The sequence below is a fragment of the Atractosteus spatula genome (assembly GCF_055471065.1).
Source record: "Atractosteus spatula isolate fAtrSpa1 chromosome 10 unlocalized genomic scaffold, fAtrSpa1.hap1 SUPER_10_unloc_3, whole genome shotgun sequence".
Taxonomy (NCBI): domain Eukaryota; kingdom Metazoa; phylum Chordata; class Actinopteri; order Semionotiformes; family Lepisosteidae; genus Atractosteus; species Atractosteus spatula.
Genome location: NW_028296623.1, coordinates 1,336,376 through 1,356,252, shown reverse-complemented (window position 1 = coordinate 1,356,252; position 19,877 = coordinate 1,336,376). Strand labels below are relative to the sequence as shown.

Below are 19,877 nucleotides of genomic sequence, written 5' to 3'. Positions count from 1 at the left end.
CAGTTTACATACATACAGTAATGTTTTAAATTAATATCGTTTATGACCTTCAGATGCGTTATGCTCCTCTTCTTTTTATGCTCAGCTACTAAAATTTCCCTTTAGTGGTAAAATCCATATAAATATTCAAAACTAAGCGGATTAAAATGTGCACAGTAAAGACATTAAATGATTAAATCTTTGCACTACCAACCAATGCACCACGAGTGCCCCTGTCGGTCATTTTGGCCAGCCAATCACTTGCCCTGCGGTACCCTCCGGTGCCCCGCGGTGGCTTGTGGGTAGGTTACCGTACCGCGGGTTTTTACCGCGCATTTTGAATGGCTGCATCTGTAACACCGATTATAGTAGCTGTGATACTTGTCTTCCTGTTTTTGTGTTGCTGTACGACATATATTATTCCAATGCTTTGAAATATGGTAATGAATATGTTTGCGCATCAGTATGTTCTGATAGTCCATATGAAGAATCTAACTTTTAATCATTTTCAAGAATAAAAAGGAGGGAATTGAAGTGGAAATCTAATAAGTAAATTAATTCTTAAAATGTAGAGAGCTTTGCAAAAAATATATTGGTGCTTTTAGATAATATATTTCAAGAATGTAATTGCTGTGCTACAGTACGTGCAGAATTTTAGAAAACAGTGCGTCAACAAAGTACACTGTTTAGGTTACTTTAGAAGACAATGTACCAAAACAATATATGCTGTCTGGGTCATTAGAATTAGCCGAAAGTAACTGATTAGCTTTGAATAACAAATCTAGTGCTTCTTCTCTCGCTCTATGATGTAATCTGTTTTGTCTTAGGGAAAGGGGAAGTTTTAGAACGGACAAAGCGCTGAGCTTTTTTACAGCGCAACGTCTTATAAAAACCCTGTACTGCTTGTAACAAATTGAGTCTCTGGTTGCACTTTGCGAAGTGGCAGCAGGGCTCCCAATATTGCAATATTGAAATAAAGACCTTAATCAGGTGAGAACTCTCTCTTGTGGCTTCCTTGATAGTTATATTTCCATGACAGTGTAAAAATACATTTTCTGATTCCTAAAACCCTAATAAAATCAATCTAAGTCTCCCTTTCGTTCCCAATGCAAATAACTGAATATAAACCAGTCAAGTTCAGGTACTTTTCTGATGTACAGTATCTGAATAGTTCTGGCGCAGCTGTTGTAACAAAGATACTTACGAACTTTTTTTTCATACGAGCTCTTGCCGTTTTTAAAATGAATATTTTTTTGAATTCGCTAAATCACGGGAAACGCCAGCATCACTTATCATAAGCATCTGACCAATTACATTCCTGAATGTTAAACCCATTTAGTCTTTATTTTTAACTTGTTTTATTTTTTAAAAAATTACACACCTGTTAACTTAGTCCGGATCGTGGTCACCGAGGACCACTCCTGTCTCCCCAGATGACACTTTTTATTTTTAAGATAAACGCGAGATAAACAACGTTTGTTTGAAACCGCTCCACAAATTTTCTCACATGCACGTATTCTCAGATATCACCACAACAAAACCATAAAGTTTGTTTCCACAGACATGACACTATTATGCAATAAACCAATAAATTAATGAACTAGCAGAATCCCAATAAAAACACACGGCAACCCGGCAAGCACAGCATGTCAATATCATACATTTTTACCAACAAAACCGCAAAAGCAAAAACATATCCCATGTTTTTACCTTATTCTGGAGCATAATATTGTAACACAATGGGGGCTCAGGCAGGCGCCCTTGCCGCGTTAGGTCGGCCCCCCACCGTCAGGGGCTCAAACCCAGGACTCCTGTGTCTCTCAGCAGCGACCCAGTCCAGTGAGCCAAAGAGAGATCTCTCTACAGCCCAGTAGCTGTAATCCTGCTATCACAGGGAAGGGCGGTGACGTCACCTGCTCTGGTACGCCGGCTCTTACACAGTGCCTGTAGGCCGTAAGCGTTACAATATATATCCAAAATAACCCAGGCTAGTTTATCTCAAGAGCTAGAGACTAGTAAACGTTACTGATTACGTAGTAAATGTTTGAAGAACAAGCGCCAGAAATAAGGCGATTTGATTGGTAAAAACCGCTGTCATTCTTTGTATTTTCAGCCATTCAGAGCCCTTAGGGGGTGAGACTTCCTCTAGAAGCTTCAGGCTGCATTTTTAGCTGTCAATCATTGACTCAGAAGGGATAATCAATCAGTTTTTTATCAGTTTCTTATCAGTGCTCCTTTTTTTCACACCAGAAGGCAACTTTGAGGTTTTTTTTCATTGCATAACAGCAGATAAAGGCTCTCTAGCAGTGTCTTAAGGTTTTTATAGCAATTGCAATGGTTTTTATTCGTATTATTTTCAATATTTTTATGATTTTTTATTATAGGTGTGAAATTTCATTCCAGGTCCAGTCTTCACAAAACATGATGTAGAATTTTTTCTAATTGATCAATTTGTCCCAAAGTTTTATCCAAGCTAGTAGCCACCTAGAACAAGGTTTTCAAATCATTCCCAGGCCCTTGACATGCATATAGTTGAAAAATCTGACCTCTGAAGACCCAGAACAATTGTTCGCCAGCTGTTTTTTTTTGTTTTTTTTTCATATGTTTGTCTGCTGAGTGGACACATTAAGAAATATAAGAAATTTGACTATTCACACTCAAAGCCAAGGGGGTTAGCTTCAATTTAAGACCTGAACCAGGCTCCTTCTATGTTCTGCTGCAGAGATATAACACATGTTTAAGGGGGAGGAAATTCCAGGCGGAATTTTTAGCATATTGTAAGTGGATTTTTTGCAAACATTTAATTTTTTAAATCACATGCAACACAATCAACCCATTGTAACTTCACATTGATAATTCCTGAGCTTTATAACTGTGTATTATTTCTTTTTACCTTGTTTTAATATTTTTTTTTTATTATTTTTGCATTTTACAGAGCTTTTTAATATATTGTGAGCATTTTAGTGTCATTTTAAAATAGGACTATCAATGCTCCTGACTTTTAAACCTGTATTTATTCTGACATTATTCTCTCCACCTGCAGATGAGGGAGGTATTTGATTTTAAATTTGTTGATTTGGGGGGAAAATATACATTCATTTCCTTGTATGTATCACCAGTGGGAAACTTGGCATTTTTGGATGAATTGCAATCTTTACTGCAAGGCCTTCAGACTGATATAGAAATGACGGGAGATTTAAATGACACATTTGATAAATCAGACAGGAACAGCATAACATCTAAAATGGCAGAACCCTCTAAAGTACTGAAAAATTTCCGGCACATTCATAATAAATAAAATTTATTTAATTTAAAGCATAGAATTTGCTTTAAAAATAAAATCACAATTTGTACGATATCATATTTCAATATCGACGTTCAGATGAAGAATTTGAGGATTTGAATATCAATGGAGAGTACATTGATTTTGGGACAATGTTTGCATCTGAATAATCCTTCCTCCTGGAAAGAAGGAAAAAAAAAGTTTTGAGTCTCAGTCTTCAGGATCCCCCCCAAAAAACGTGCAAATTTGTTTCCGATGTATTTTGGATAAAGATATAACTCTCATAGAAGATACATTTTATCAGTTGAATGCAGTCGTAACCTTCGACTTTTTATATGATGATAGGACCTACATTTAGGGCTCAGTACTGATAATACTGCTGCTATTGATGGAGTAGAAATAACTGATGTACTGGCAGTATTTTTTTTCTGAGGCAAGAAGTCCTAGAACACCTCCTATAAAAATGTTAAGATTCAGAGCAAGAAATATTTTTCCACCTCACCTAATGCTATTGCATTAACGAGGCTGAAGTTGGCTTCTTATTCGCCAGCTGCTGCTTTGCGTTTTTCGTTCCATCTTAAATGCTGCTGCTGTGATGTTATGTCGTCTTTCGCCTGTAGATGGCTCTCTACAGTCATTTTTAAAAATACTTATCCGGATGTATTACTGTACATTTCCTCAGTAAAGGGGAATATGTAAGTAGAGACTGTCCAAATTGCATTTTTGTATGAAACACATTTCAGAAACACAACTCACAATAAAACAAACTGGCATGTTATACCACGAGTAAATAAGACAAAGGCAAAACGTAAATTCACTGGCACTTTCTGCATATTTTCCACGTCCTTGCCTTATGATCATAAAAAGACTCAAACTCTTGCATTTTACAAGAAATTTTAATATAGCAGTTTTAAATGGGACATTTAGAACATGGTATATGAGACTATATGGTTAACTGAGGATGAGCAGAGGGTGATCAAACCTACCTCCTGGTTATAAAAATGTCTAAAAATTCTGACACAGATGTGTGAGAGACAATGGAAAAGACTATCAAAATCCTGAACTTCAGGACATTGTACTGTACCGTTTTTTAAATACGACCCTCTGAACATGGCATGAGAGAATACATTGTCAAATGGTAAATGCAATGTTTGCTATATTTCTAGGGCCCTCCCTCCTGATTTTAAAATCATCTCATATTTCTGACATCAAGGTGTGAGACACAATATAACAGACTGTCAAAATCCTGAACTTCAGGAAATTTTATGATACCATTTTAAAAATATGACCCTCTGAGCATGGCATGTGAGAATGCATTGGGAAAAGGTGAATGCAATTTCTGCTGAATTGCTATGGCCCACCCTCCTGATTACAAACTCGTCTCACAATTCTGACACTGAGGTGTGAGACACAATGTAACAGACACTATCAAATTGTGAAGTACAAGAGATTATACTGTTACATTTTTTTTTAATTGACCCTCTGGCATGTGAGGACTTGTAGTCAACAAAATAGCACACATTCTGCCAATTTGCTTTGTCCCTCCTTCCTCGTGACCAAAACATCTTAGTATACCGACAGTAAGGTAAATGTCTCTAAATCCAGAAGTTAAGTTGTCAAAGTATATCGGAGTCAACCGATACTGATCAGGTTCTGCTGCTGCTGAGCCTGCAGCCTTCACCATAAGGTCCAATTCCCCAAGCCTGTACCCTTCAGAAATTGCAGTATAGAATGAAAAAAACTCCAATAGATATCGGCCACTGTTGGCGATTTTCCTTTAAGATAGATAGATAATACTTTATTAATCCCGTAGGGAAATTGACAAATTAATCTCTGGAAATTTTACGGAGTGTATCACTTTCACTGAGACCGAGAAGTGTTAAGCTGTACATGAGTCTTTGTGGCTTGGTTGTTAACCAAAAGGGTGGTGGTTTGAGACCTCCCAGGGACGCTATGAGCCTTTTAATGAACCCTCTTCACTTCATTTCTCCATGGCCGGTCTTGTACCGCAATCAAATACAGAGCCCGTAGGGGGCAGTAAGCCCGCATATATAGCTCACTGTGTATATAATGAAGAAGCGGAGGTTAGTTTCTCATCTGCATGTTGCAGAGCCTTACGCAACTCGTACCAACAGTTGGGGTTTGATCCCTGCACGGGCTATTAGTTGAAAGACCATTGTAAATGAGGTGTAACAGATTTATCCAGCTGGCTTTTATGTTTCATACTAAATTGCTATCTTGAAACCAAAATAATTAGAAATATGGAACACAACTGTTGTTCCCCATGAAGGAAAACTGTTTTACACTGACGTCACTCCTTTTTATTTAATCCAGATTTTAAAAACAACTCCGCCCTATCAAAGGAAAATGTTACACAAAAGTTGGAAAGCACACTCTGAATCCATCTGTATATTTGATTTCCGCAATCCGTTCAAGGCTGCTTATGTTAATCGTAAGTGTATAGATGAAACATTTAATATATTGTTCAGTTTAAATCAAAATGCTTTACTACTACAAGAGAGAAGTATAGTATGGAGGATGCGACAAATGTGTGATTTCTTGGAAGAAAACTACTTTTATTTGCGTTCGAAATTAATCGAAACAATTGACACACAAACCCTTTGTCTTTTTTAAAGAGATTATATCTTTAAACAGACAAATGTATAAAATGTGTTTTTTTTTACCTAGAGATTTTGGACAGGGGCGATGTATTACTAGTAGAGGCTGCTGACTAATTAACACTACTGTCTGGAGATCAGCTCCATTTGCAATAAAAAATGTGCGTAACAAAGCTGGAGAGCAGCTGAACTTGTGCTCAGTAGTCAGTATGGTGCTGAGGGTTCAATACTGGCATTGTTGTATTAGCACGAGCTGCACAGGCTCTGAATCAGATCATTTCAATTAGTCTGATCAGTGCAGGACAAGTTAATGTAGAATTATTGCTTTGTCTGTCTCTTGTTTGTATATAAATGAATGTCTCTGACAACTTAATGTTAGTTTTTAATTTAGTTTTAGTTTTACGATGTAGGTCATGCGTTGATATATGACATGTCTCATTCCTGATTCAGCTCATGCTCCATAGGAGAGAAGAGATTCCTCCTGTTTCTCATACAACCATATCAGAACAGAAGCCCATGTCACCCAGCTCTGATTCAAGATCGAGTTGCATCTTCAACATTTTGTTTTTGTTTCTGATCATAATTTTCTTTAGTTATGATCAATATTGAACTTTTTCTAAATAAAACAAAAATAATCAAACATGCAGGCAGATTTTTGAAAAGTATTAGGAGTTGACAGGGCGATCCTTCGGAATAGTCGTCAGAAAATGTGAGAAAAGGAAAGTTACGTAAACTCTCACACACAGCATTAAAGTTTGGAATCTGATCGTAAAAAAACTAGCTGTCTCCCCGTCGGTAATCAAACCCCGGTTTCCCGCGTGACAGGCAGGGACACAAACAACTTTACTAACTAGGAGCACTTGCTAGCTATTAGGAGGCATTTACTCTTAAGTATGTTACTGTTTTGGGTTTCGAGTTTAATTTTACAAAAGTGAAGGCACACGGCACATGTGTGGCACATCACGTCCGAGTTTAGTGACAACTACCTCAGAGATTGTAAGCTGGGAGAACACGGAGGAGAGTGGTGGTCCTGCACCAAGACCGCCTGGCACCCTACCAGGTCTGGGAGGAGCAGCCGGTGCCGGAGCCGGCCGACAATGGGGCGTCCGCGGGCCGCCAGCCGCCACCACGCCGCAGTGGCCGCTCACGCAGAGTTCCGCAGCCTTAAGCAGAGTATGAGTACAGCCTAAGGGGGGTGTTCAACATTGGCGGGATGCCAGACGCTTCAGGTGGGGGCAGTGTAACGCCCTCGCTCTGTGGTGAGGAGGACGCGCACCTAGGCGCTCATAGTACCGTGGAGCAGGCTGGGAGTTGTAGCCGGGAAGAGTCTGAGGGTCAGCATGACCCTGCATATGTAAATAGTGTTATAGTAGTTTTAGTGTCCTGTATAGCTTTCTAAGTGTATAGCCTGTAGTTAACGGGTTACCACCCTATCCATGTGTACGTGTTCTGTCGGTCTCCTCATGTGTGTGTATATCCTCTGTTTGGTTTTTGTGTGGTTTTGATAGGAGAATAAAGCAGTTGCTTGGTTTACTATCACGTTTCCACTTGTCTTTTGTCCTGAGGGAACCTGAAAACATTATCAAATTATTAAAATAATAATTATTAAAATATCAGATTATGTTTGTGCAACATTTCGTGCACAGTATGCCGTATTTAACAAAAAAACAACAGTCACAACGAGGGCTTTACACGCAGTCTGGGGTATTTTCCCCTTTTATATTTTGGCTGCTTTATATCAAACCTGTTAAACTCCTAAAAGTGCACAGTAGCTTGTACTTAATAAAAATATACAATTTTTTGTATAAACCGCTGGTATAAACAGATGTGTGCCGTGTTTGCCTTTGTAAGCATTTGTTTTAAAAAATAAGTTCACAATACGTTAAAAACACAAAAAGCACAAACTTAATAATACAACGATACAAAATCAATACCAAATCATAAAACCAATTAAGTGCCTATCCTTTGAAAACAGAGAACACCTTTATATCTACAAGAAAAACGTGACATTTGTATCTGGTTTTGAATAACAAAGCAGACAGAGTAGTCCCTGGATTCAAAGATCAGATCTTGGCCAAAACAAGACAATCAGATGGGAGCTGAATTTGGAACAAGAGCCTCTGCTTCGTCGTTTATTGAGCTTTTGATCAACGTCTGAGTGAAAAAGATTGGCTATTTTAACTCTTTGATTAAAGTACACAAAAAGCACCTTTTTTCAAGCCAGAATCAAACCAGCAACCTAAGGATTCCTCACTTTTTCCACTACAGTCTTCTTGTCTACCAACTGAGCTATCGAAGGGATGTCAGGCACTTCTCTCTGGCACATACTGCCAAATGTAGTGAAATGTTCCAGGTGATTTAAATCCCAGTTCGACATCAGGTTTCCAACTCATTTCCTTAGTCTTGTTTACCATGAGTATAAGCCGCGAACCAGGACTCTACTGTATAAACTTCCGGGGATATTAAAAAAGGTTTGATGGGGCATCAATCATTCCAGGCGGAAATTGACTCATTTTCTTTCTCGAGGGATCATATTAAACATTTCATTTGGATCGAGAAGAGGATCACCATGAGACACATAACAAACAGTTTCATTCTGTCTTTTTTAGAATCTGTATCACAGCTAATGCATATAAAGGCACAAGTAATAGGTTTATGCCATGCTGAATAGAGAAGAGAGAAAACACAACGTTTCTGAAGAAGGCTTCACAGCTGAAACATTATCTTTTCACTCTTCTCTTTTCAGCATGGAATAAACCTATTACTTGTTCCTTTGCAAACTACGCATGCTGACGCAACTACCCACCTGAACTAATGCATGTAAAGCCTTTGGTATGCAATAGTGAGAGTTCAGTTATCCCGGGGAGTGAAGAGAACTGAAAGTGAGTAAATTCATATTTAAATAGAGTGTAAATCTTCAAAGTGTTCTGTCACTGCAAAATTGTTACAGGAATCTAACAGAAGTGGGGACTGTACCCACATGGACCTTTGTCCATTGGATAATAAATCTAATGTCTAGACCACTCAGCCATCCTAGTCTACAGTGAAGTCCTTTTACACAGGTTCATTTCTGAACAGATTGTCAGTTGTTTAACATTTCAATATGAATTGGATTCAAACTTTTGCAATTATTCACCTATAAAAAGATCACTCCAACTCATCAATTGCCCAGCCATTCTGGGTTCACCTTTCCAGCTCTGTGTTACACAGTTCATTAAATATGCGCTAAAGTAAAAACATCCTCTTAGATGAAGCGCTACAGATGCAGCCCCTGAAAGTATATAAGACTCACATTTATAGCACTGCTGACACAAATGTAGCCTCTAAATCAGACTGAAATAGTAATGTGTTCATTTGATCGTGTGAAGGATCTCCTTGTGAATCTGTCTCATTCATCAATGGAAATAGAAGCCATTAGAATACGATACATGTTCACCTTCAACCCTGTAGCTGCCGGACGTGCTTGTTTCAGCTCTGTGAAGTCGCCCCCTCTTACAGACAGCATAAACGATGAAACCCACCTCATTCTTTAGTGCTGGGTTTGTGCCGTTGAAAGTAGCGTTTGTGCTATATTAATAATATTTTCTTGGAAATATAGAAGTTGTCAATTTTAAAACATATTTGAATCTAAATGTGGTTTTGAGTTAAATATAAGCATATTCATGTAATTAGTTTGTGTTTGTCATTGCTATATATATATTGCCATGTTACTAGAATTTGTAGCTAATGTTTACTAGTTGAGTTTTTTATGATGATTAGCCATATGTTGATAACAATATTGTATATAATGTATAATTTGACCTACATATTTTTTAGGTGTGAATGATTGTATATTTTCAGAATTATTTTCTAAACAAAACCATTGGCTTGATTTACTAGTTTCTACACCTATAACATCTATCTTTGATGTATAATAGACCTTTAACCATATATGTATAATAGTCCTCTACAGTTATCCATATAATAGAGCTCCAACCATATATGTTTAATGAACATATAATCATAGATCTAATTGACGTATAACGATATACGTATATTAGAATTTCATTCTAGACGAGTTACGGAGCACATTTATACGTCTAATATATGAGTTTAATAGACATATATTCTACATCTTTTGCCCACTGGGATGTCCCGATTTTAATTGAACAAAGCTAGATACACATTTTCTAATGCAGCCTTAATTACAAGACAGTTTATTTCTCGAAAGCGTGCTATGTAAAAAAGAGAAAAACGAAAATATATGAATGACAATCCTTCAAAGCTGAAGATTTTACTTTTGAAAAATTGACATTTTATGTATGCAGTTGCATTCACTGGTTTTAGAACTTTGCTGTGCTTCCTGCATCATTTTCAGTGTTATAAACTGGGTGTAGAGGTAGCGATCACTTTAGAGCAGTTGATAGGCTGGAACTGTTCAGACTACTCTTGTTATTTCTCAAATGCTTCCATTGTTTTTCTTTCACGCTAGGACGCGAGTCTGTACATGTTTTTGGTTTTCGTTTCACTGATTCTCATTGAAGATTTGGGAATTAACGATGAAAGAATCAGTTGCCTCGGAAAGCAGAAGGTTTGGTTCTCAACGATCTTGAAGACACGCCCATGTAGAGCAGCGTGTGATGATTCGTACTACAAAACACCAAGTGCTCAAAGTGACGTCTGCGTTTACCGTTTAGACTTTTCATCTCGGGCGCACTTTTAGAAAGCAAAGATAGAGCAGTTGTGTTGAATCAATGTCCAACAACTGTCAGCAGAGTGTCTCAGTGGAAGCATGCTGGGCCCATCACCCAGAGGTTGATGGATCAAAACCATCCTCTGCTATATACATTTTATGCACGATTGATAAGCACACCATCAGTTTAATGAAGTGCATTAAAACTGATTTTTTCTCTCATGTGTATGCAAGCTTCACACTTACGGTACTGTTTCATCTTTACCAATCGCAGATGCCTAAATGTATCTTTGGTTGTTCTGCGATCCTTGATAGTTTCCTCAAATCCTTCAAATGAACATCCATATCAAAGCAATTATGTATATATATATTACAATTAAGGTACATATTACAAATATCAACGCACATTTATATAATGCTTATTTAATAATGATTGTCAAGAATTGTCAAGTTCTCCAACAAATCTGTGTTCTAATTTTAAAATATTTTTGCTAAGGATACAACGGGTGTATAAATGAATTCTCCCAACAGCCAGTTAAAGAAAAATTCCACACGTGAAGATGGTTTTCTTGGACATTGACTTAGGTACTTAATTGTTTACTTGTTGTAGTTCCACACGAGTAAAACACAAACATTTCCTGCAACATTCAAGAGGGTTTGCAAAGAAATCCCTTCAATTTTTATCAGACATTATGTTTACATCATCACAATCTGAAGCACGTCCCTGAGTGCATTTGACCCAGCAGGCCTTTGTTTAACAGCTGCACAGGGACACATTCCTGTTGCTTTTCACAACTCACGTGTTTGTAGTTAAAGAAAATAAAATACTGTCATTTTCCTGCCAACTGGCAGTACTTCTTCTGCACTGACCAAGAGTAACCAAGAACTTCATTTCATGAAGAAAAATTCTCAGGAAAATTCTCAGGCAGAATAAAAAATCATTATTCTCTTCTCAGTCAGATTCACAGCTCAGACTCACACTCAGACAGGATCTCAACTCCGTACTGCTCTCTATCCTCACAATCCAGAACCAGAAGATATTCAGACAATCAGTGCTGCTACATGAACAATATCAGACAGAACAGCCTGGACTCATGTCACATTTCCCCCTTTTATCCTTCCTCCCAGCCCTCTTAGAGACATAGCAGAGCTCCTGGTTCTCCTCTCTGTGAACTGGGCTCAGGGGTCACTGATCTGGCAGTTGTGGGCTCTGTTCCAGGTCGAAAGCAAGAAGGTTCTATTAACGCTTTCCAGGACTTCCAGCCCTTCAGTATTACTTTCGTTACTGTATGTCAGCCTCCCAAAATGTTTATAAATGTTTTATAACACATATGAGTGTGGAATTATCTTATTATTTATATATAGTATTTATGTAATAAACACCAGTAGTGACACTATGATCAGTATATTGATTATTTGTAGCCGATGGTCCGATGGTCATGTCTACAATAGTGACCATTTGACCAGTCTGTAGCTCTGGGCAGTGGGACTCAGATCACACAGAAGACCCGTCTGTGTGTGATTCCATACCAGCCCTGGGATTCAGCTACTCTCACAAATGTCTCACAGACCGTCTTATAAATTTACAATTAGATGAAGTCATGTAACAGTTTTACAGATAATTTAAATAATCAGACAGCAGTTTTGGCAGTGGATACATCTCCACATGGGGGAAAGAAACTGAAATATATGTGCTCACTGTAAAGTAGGAAGAGGTGGTCAGACAAGCAAAACAACTTTGCAGATAATGTGAAGTGACATTGTTTTGTGTCAATCAGCTCACAGATTTCGCTTCATGTGCCTTAAGCTGTGCAATTTGTATGGTTGTTGAATGAGATTGATTTCTTCACAAGCCCAGTCAATTGCCAGTGGAGAGCTTGCCGGCGCACACCTTCATGAAGACTCTCTTTAAGATTTCATTGTCAAGTCGCCTCCTTTGCATACAATAGTAGCACCGACACTAAGAGAAAGGATGAGAAATGGCGTTTATCAAGCGATTGCAGTGTTTGTTTGACTGAGTATCCTTGTGTGCTGAACTGGCCTCTGGAAAAGTGTAGTGCAGTAAAACAGAAGGTTTGTGTCACTCAAGATTGTTACAGAACAGAACAATACAATTACAATACTTTTATGAGAGTAAATATTACTGGTGCATCACAGTTCTTATAATGGTGAAAACAGGAGCACCTTCTCTACATTTTTGACTGAAGTATTTAAACGGAAAGAAATACTATCACTATGCAATTCATAAATGCAATTGAGCTCCTCTAAATGTTCTAGTCTGATGAAACAATGTATAGAATTAGGTGACAATATCGGAATTCATTCAAATGCACAAGATTAATTTTCAGCAACAAAAAAAGTGCTCGGAAATATTTTACAAGAATGAAACCTTACATTCACCTAAATAAACATTCACCCTCTACATTAGCAGAGAACAGTAGGACAGAAGGTTAGTGTCACTGGACACTGCGTCAGAGAGGCCGATCTCTTCTCCTTCATTATGCAGGCTTACCCACTCATGATGAACTGTCCTCCAGCGATACTCAGCTGCCATCATCGACTCAGACATGACGTTCATGTACATATTATACCTTAATAAGACACTGCGTTACAATGATTTGATCAAAACAACTGGTGAAAAAATAATAATCAAATATTTCTTTCCTTCATTTAGTAGATAAAGACTTCCAAAAAAGTCCAAAAAAGAAGCATTTATACCTTTTCTCTCCTACCAGCCCTTACAAGTCACCCAGTTTTTAATTTAGAGCTGGATTAAAGCTCTAGTCTCTTTGGGGGTGTGAGTTGGAATCCCACTGCTGCCAAATATCTCCAACTATCTCAGTGTTAAGAAGCAAAAAACACACATTTGCTGCAGAAGTAACAGGAGAATTTGTGCCATTCAGCCTTATAGCGTGATGTCATTTTCTCATGCTCATTTTTAGATGCTTGTGATCGAATCTATGATTCTTATGAGTGTGCCCTCCATAAAGGTAGCACAGATATAACGTGCCATGTTTTCAGAGAATCGCATTAAATACAGGTCAGAAGAAGGCGACAAAGTGTCTGCTAGGCAGTTCAGCGATTTCAACAGTGTTCTCTGTTGTTTAGGTCCAGAATTACACCCGTTACAACACACAGTGTCAGGCATCAAAAAGACTTCCCAAAACCCTGATCCTCTCTTTGATCCGGTGATGGCATCCAGACATTTCCTGCAACAAAGCCAGGATACGGTCTTCAACAACACGAGTGAAAGGCTAATTCCCAACCTTTGCAATCCTTTGCAAAGAAGGACCGCATGTGCTCAGTGTTAAATGCACTGTTCATTATTAATAATAATAATAATCATCTTTACATTATATAGTGCCTTTAAAGGTGGCTTTTCAAAGTGCTTTACAGAATGAAACCAATAAAGTTAAAAAAATACACAAGATAAGCAGGATGAGAATACACAGTTAGAGGAGACAATAGATGGTGGTATTAAATACAGTAGGAACAGAGGGGTAAAGAATAGTTCATTAAAGGCTCTTCTAAAGAAGAGGGTTTTGAGTCTGGATTTGAAGGAGTTTAGAGAAGGTGACTCTCTGATATCCTTGGGAATAAAGATCCAGAGCTTTGGGGCAAAACAGGAGAAGGCCCTGTCACCCATAGAGTGTAGATGGACTGGGGGACAGATAGGAGACCAGAATTAGAAGAGCAAAGGTTGTGAGGTGGGGAGTAGGGCAATAACCCAGACAGGTACTGAGGTGCCAAGCCATGGAGAGCCTTATAGGTGAGCATGAGGATTTTGAAGTTGACAGGAAGCCAGTGCAAGGAGTCCAGGACAGGAGTAATGTGATCACAGTCCAGTGCTAATTTCTTTCTTGTGGCTGCTGGTTCATTTTCAACTGTGGACTCTTAAGAAGTCCTATATTTGACTTGATCAACACTAATCCCTAGAGGATTTTGAAAGGTTGAATCAAGATGATACATGACTCTGGTGGGACTCGAACCCACAACCTTTGAATTACTTCATTCTATCAAAGCCTAGAAGTCCAATGCGCTCTCCATTGCGCCACAGAGCCAACCGATACATAGTTATATAAAACAGCTACAGAAAGCTGTAACTCATGCTTCTCCCGTTGTCTTTAAATTAAGCTCCATAAATATTGACAATGAGTGGCCTGTTGTCTACGAATAGATACCGCTGGGATTCGCACACAGGGTCTCCTGGTTTTTATTGAGGCGTCTTAACCAGCTAAGCCACGGTGCCAAGCCTGCTAAATGTTATCCATAACTTCAAACACCTGTGAGAAACGGGCAACTGCAGTGTTACGCCTGCTGGCTCAACAGATAATCCTTTTCGAAGTTTAAGGAGAGGATTTCTTTGTCAATTCAATTAAACATTTTAGAAATGCTGAACGATTGATGTGTTTCACGCGCAGAAATATTTTATCGTTACGTACTTTTTCTGTGCAGTTAGTTCTCCTTCAACTCCGCCCAACAACAGAGGTCGTTTTTAATACAGGAGTAAAGGCACATTGCACATCAGCAAAACATCACGTACAGGTTTAGGGAGAGCGACATCAGTGATTGGAAGGTTGGAAGTTTCGGGTCACTTTTTTATTATAGATTCAAGCAGCCCTGAATACCTTTTCAAGAAACATTTCAGAATCCCAGTCACGTCCAGTATGATTGCTACACCGGTCTACAGTATACAATCAGAATACTGTGTGTGCATTATATAAAACACACCGCCTAAAGCATTTCAAAAACAGAAATTATATGTTTCTGAATGCGCCCTCCTTTATAAATAAAATAAAAGGTCTGAAGCCTGCTCCAAAGAAGCACTATATTCAGAGCTGACAAAGATGTGATAGGAAACATCTCGGAAAACGAAGATGCAGTCATTTTCACGCGTCGCACAACAAGAGCTGAACCCACCCGACATTCTCCAAAAGAGTAAGGTGTTGGGAGTGTGGCTGGGTGGTCTAAGTGCTGGGTTTATGCTCCATTTTCTTCGCTGGGTTAGGTTTGAATCTTGCCGCTGCTAAGTGTTGGTGGGTTAAGACCTTCCTTCTATTGCGACTTCAATGGGTAAAAGCTTTGCTTGACAGTCTGTCGAGAGACTGAACTAGGTGTTTCAAGATAGTCTTTGTCAGCTTAACATCAAGGCATAAAAAAGCCTCATTTTGTGTTCCCAACAGCAATGCTCTTTGGTCCCTTCAGCATTATGCAGGGAACAACATCTGCCGTGATCACTTTTGAGTCAAGGTGAATCGTAGTGTGCCGCAATTGTTTTTAAAATTGGTTCTGTAGGCAAGGTGCATTTGTCTGTGAAACTTGAATGCTGTGCTTTTTCACGCAGAATCATCGGCAGGAGCAAAGCTTATTCAATCTTTGCGCACAGCGCTCCATCAGAAATACTTTGTCCAAGTTTTGAAGAGATTGTGGGATTCTCTGCACACGTTCACATCGCGTACCTCACACAACACCACCATTCGATGGGAAATTGATTCTGCTTCTTGCAGTTCTTCCTGTGGTTGCGATAGTTACAAAGTTGCACTTTCCTCCACCTTCTGCTATAGTATTCATTGGGTGAGCTTCATCAATTGGCTCAGAAAGGTCAACTGTGCTTTGGAAAAAATCAGCAGCAGTGTCTTTATTTTGTCGGTGAGTATGGCTGTCTTTTAAAGCACATGAAAAACACGAGTTTGTGGATTTCTCCAAATAGCAACGAATTCAGTTGTGCAGAGCTTTACTGCTTTCAGAGGGTCTTTTACCGACGCTGCTGTAGTAGAGATGTGACATAATCACAAACGCAACCATTTGTGCTGGCTGTTTCACTAAGTATTAAGCTATTTTAACTATCACATGATTTTAACTAATTTAACATCATCTCCAGGAGAGCACCTCGCACTGCTCACTGAGCTGATGTATGTGCCCATTTCTCAAAAAATTAAATATCATCTGAACTGATTTTTTTCTACTTTAAATGCTTTCCTACTCTTTTAATATTTCAGTTAAATCTTTTATTTTGAAGTACTTTCCATTGATATTAATCCTAGTCCCGATGAATGATTCTGGGACATGGTGCGTCTTGAATAATGTTCTTATAGGTTTCAGTTTGGAAAAGTGCGCTCTTCAGAAGCTACCGAAACCTCTAATGGTCACACAAAGCTTAATGCAATAGCAACGTTTGGGATTGAAAAAGGATATAACTTGCTATGAATACGAACACTGTTCCAGGAGGCGTGTAAGGACTATTTTAGCTCAGATCACCAATTTATCTTACATTTCTACTCCATTAATATCGATATTGAGTGCTAAAGGTAGGTCCTGGCAATACTTCTTGAGATCTTCTTTAGAAATATTTAAAAAAATATATTTCCAGTACTAAACAAAAAGTAAAAAATACCGATTACGTGCAACTGATAAAATCTCTCTTCCAGGGACGTTGTAGCTACGTGCAAATTACAATGGAAAACTTTATCAGCTTTAAAAGTTTCTTTTGCATTTATAAGACGATCAACATGACACTCAAAACATACCTGTATTCAGTAAGCGCTGAGTCTGCTGGCTGAGCAAGTTGCCTCCTCTACACACAATAGCAGCCCCAACGCTAAGATAAATGAAGAGAAATTGCTTTGATTGGGCACTTTTCATATCCGAAGATTTTTTTAATACAAAAGTGACCTAAAACTCTGTAACTTTCAGGTTAGTTTGAACCTGTAATGAAAAAGGGGCCTGAAACTTCCATTCTGTGATGTAACTGTCTCTAAAGTCGGAGGTGATGTTTCACGGATGTGCAGTGTGCCTTTTCTCTTGTCATGTTCAAAATGACTTGCTGTGTAATTTCCTGAATGCGTGTCCTGTACTGCTCTGTTATTTCATTTAGATTATCTATGTGGTGTACAGATAAAACCAAACTGCATGGTCTAATTTCTGGGTCTGGCACCAGCTGAACCTGAACATACATCAGCCAATCTCGACATGATTTGAACACACAACCTTTTGATGTGGTACCAGATGCACTACCATTGCACCACGAGGTCACTCCTCATAAGTGCTTTTAATTCCCCCAAGGAGAAAAATCAGTGTCCCTGAAAAATATTTTTTTTTCATTCTCTCCTGTGAGAAGAGCCGCTCTTCCAACGAGGGTCTCTTCTTCCCAGACCACAGATTATTTTTCCTCTCCGGCTCTCACACAGAGAGCAGACACACTGTCTCCACTAATGTGTTTACTACATCTATAGATCTGACCCCCTTACAGCCCTGATATTCCTGGACAGGATCCCATATTGAGCAGTATTTCTCGCGTTCTGAACTTACAGTGTGTACACAATGTACTTTATACACAAAGTAAGTGTTTTCGTACCTCTTGGACGTTTTGTGAAAATGTTACTGGCATGCCAAAATCGCCCCCTCAACTGAACAGTCCCACCCCCCTCAGTTTTGGATAAAAGGTTTGGATAAAAAGTTTTTGAACACTTTCACTTACTTAACTTGAGCCGTAAAAAATAGTTGTACTTTGTCAATGGTCAGATAACTACACTAACCCCGAATTCACAGTTACTACATCAAACTGTTTGATGTACAGGAGGGCTATCCGCCCAGGAACAGCACGTTACATAGTGTCTATGCTTTGAGGTGTCAACATTATTATGACCTTATTTGCTCAGGTGGACCAATGCCTTGCAGTAGTTTATCCTCATACTTACAATCGTTATATAACTAGGACTGTAGTTATAGAAGTTTGTACTTTCTGTTGGTTTTACAATGATTTCTTAATGATTCAGAACCTCGTTACCATTGATGTTGTTGCAAAAATGAACACATATGGTTGATGCTCCAGGCAAAAATAATCACGTGACTTCTGATGAACGTGGAACTGTTCTTCATCGCTAAATACCAGATAGCTTGTCGTTATCTTCTAACGTGAAATATTAATCAGTGGCATGCTTGCGAGAATTCACTTGGATGGTTGCAATGGCTCCGTTTAAACCGAAATATCACTGCCCCCCTCAGGATTTCAGGCCCCCCCTACAGATCATTCCCCTGGCGCCAGTCCTGGGTATAATGATGAACATAGCTGCCTTGCAAGCAGTGAATCCGGGTGTGATTCCCACCTGACCCATCGACAAACCTTTTCCAATGAATCTTTGATCGATTTAAAAAAGTCTTGAAGCTGGTAGGCTAGGGAAGAAGCACTGTTCGAGTGCACTGAGGAAAATGTGCTACTGTGCTGTGCTGCTCCAGTGGAGTAGGTTCCGTTTTCAGCTGCAGAAACGTGCTGTTGAATTTAAGTTGGTTCTTGTGTTACTTTTTCCTCTCAATGGAGCTGTATTAATGCAGGCACACCTGCATCCATGTCAAGTTATTTTATCATTGCTCACAAACCAACACACTGCAGACACCTCTGATATTGTCACTGTTTGTGGGCCACATGTTCCTGCTGTCAGCCTACCATGATCATACACCTATAGAAATATTACTGCTGTAGTACAGGAGCGAAGAAACGAAACGAAAGCACACCAAGTTTAAAAAGGTCAAAATGTGTCAAAGCCCTTCCTCGAGGAGGATGGGGTTCAAACCTACTTGTGCAGAGTTTCATGTACTAAGAGGAGAGTGCTTTAACCACTAGGCCACCTCCATACACACTTTATCCCCCTCCGGACATGAGTTGGCTCTTTCCCCATACTCAAGGGTAATTTTCCTCTTCCACCTACAATTTCAACATTTACCTTGTGAGATGTCAAACCACAGAGCCTGTGCTGCGCTTCAGTGTTAGCTGTAGTGGACAGCCCATTGAACATAAAAAGCATATTGAACTCCTTTGACATAAGCCATTTCTCGTCACTTTGCTCAGCGAGCAGGCTCAGCGCACACTGAATGCAGGTGTCTCAGAGCAATTGAGATGTGTCCAAGTGGCTGTAAAAGGGATATTTGATGCCAATGCCATGGCTTAGTTCTCTGGTTGGAGTATTCTCGGTCGCATTTAATGGCAACGTCATGGCAACGTCAGCTCAAACCACCAAATGGAGACGGGCGTGTCGACAAGCTGACCCTGCTGATGCAGGATTAACACTAGGATGCGAGAATGCTGTGGCTTAGTTGGTTAAAGTGCCTGCCTAGTAAACAGGAGATCCTGGGGTTGAGTCCCAGTGGTGCCTGTCTTGCCACACAGTTTATCATTATGGACAGCAACATGCTTCTACATTAAATTTAATGGAAGTGTTCATTTAATTTTTGGAGCAACTTGTTTTTAAAAAAATCCATACAAATTGCAAAAGATAAAATACTCATCTGTTTTGTCAGCGCAGAGGAATTACTGCCAGCTGGCAAGGAA

General features: G+C 39.1%; 1 non-coding gene across 1 annotated transcript; it reads right to left on the bottom strand.

The window, feature by feature from the left end:
• Nucleotides 1-14,520: 14,520 nt before the first annotated feature.
• Nucleotides 14,521-14,613, bottom strand: trnar-ucu (transfer RNA arginine (anticodon UCU)). Its single transcript has 2 exons — nt 14,577-14,613; nt 14,521-14,556 (listed from the first exon to the last, which is right to left on the bottom strand). It is a non-coding gene; the product is annotated as a tRNA-Arg (tRNA).
• Between the last annotated feature and the right edge of the window lie 5,264 nt (nt 14,614-19,877).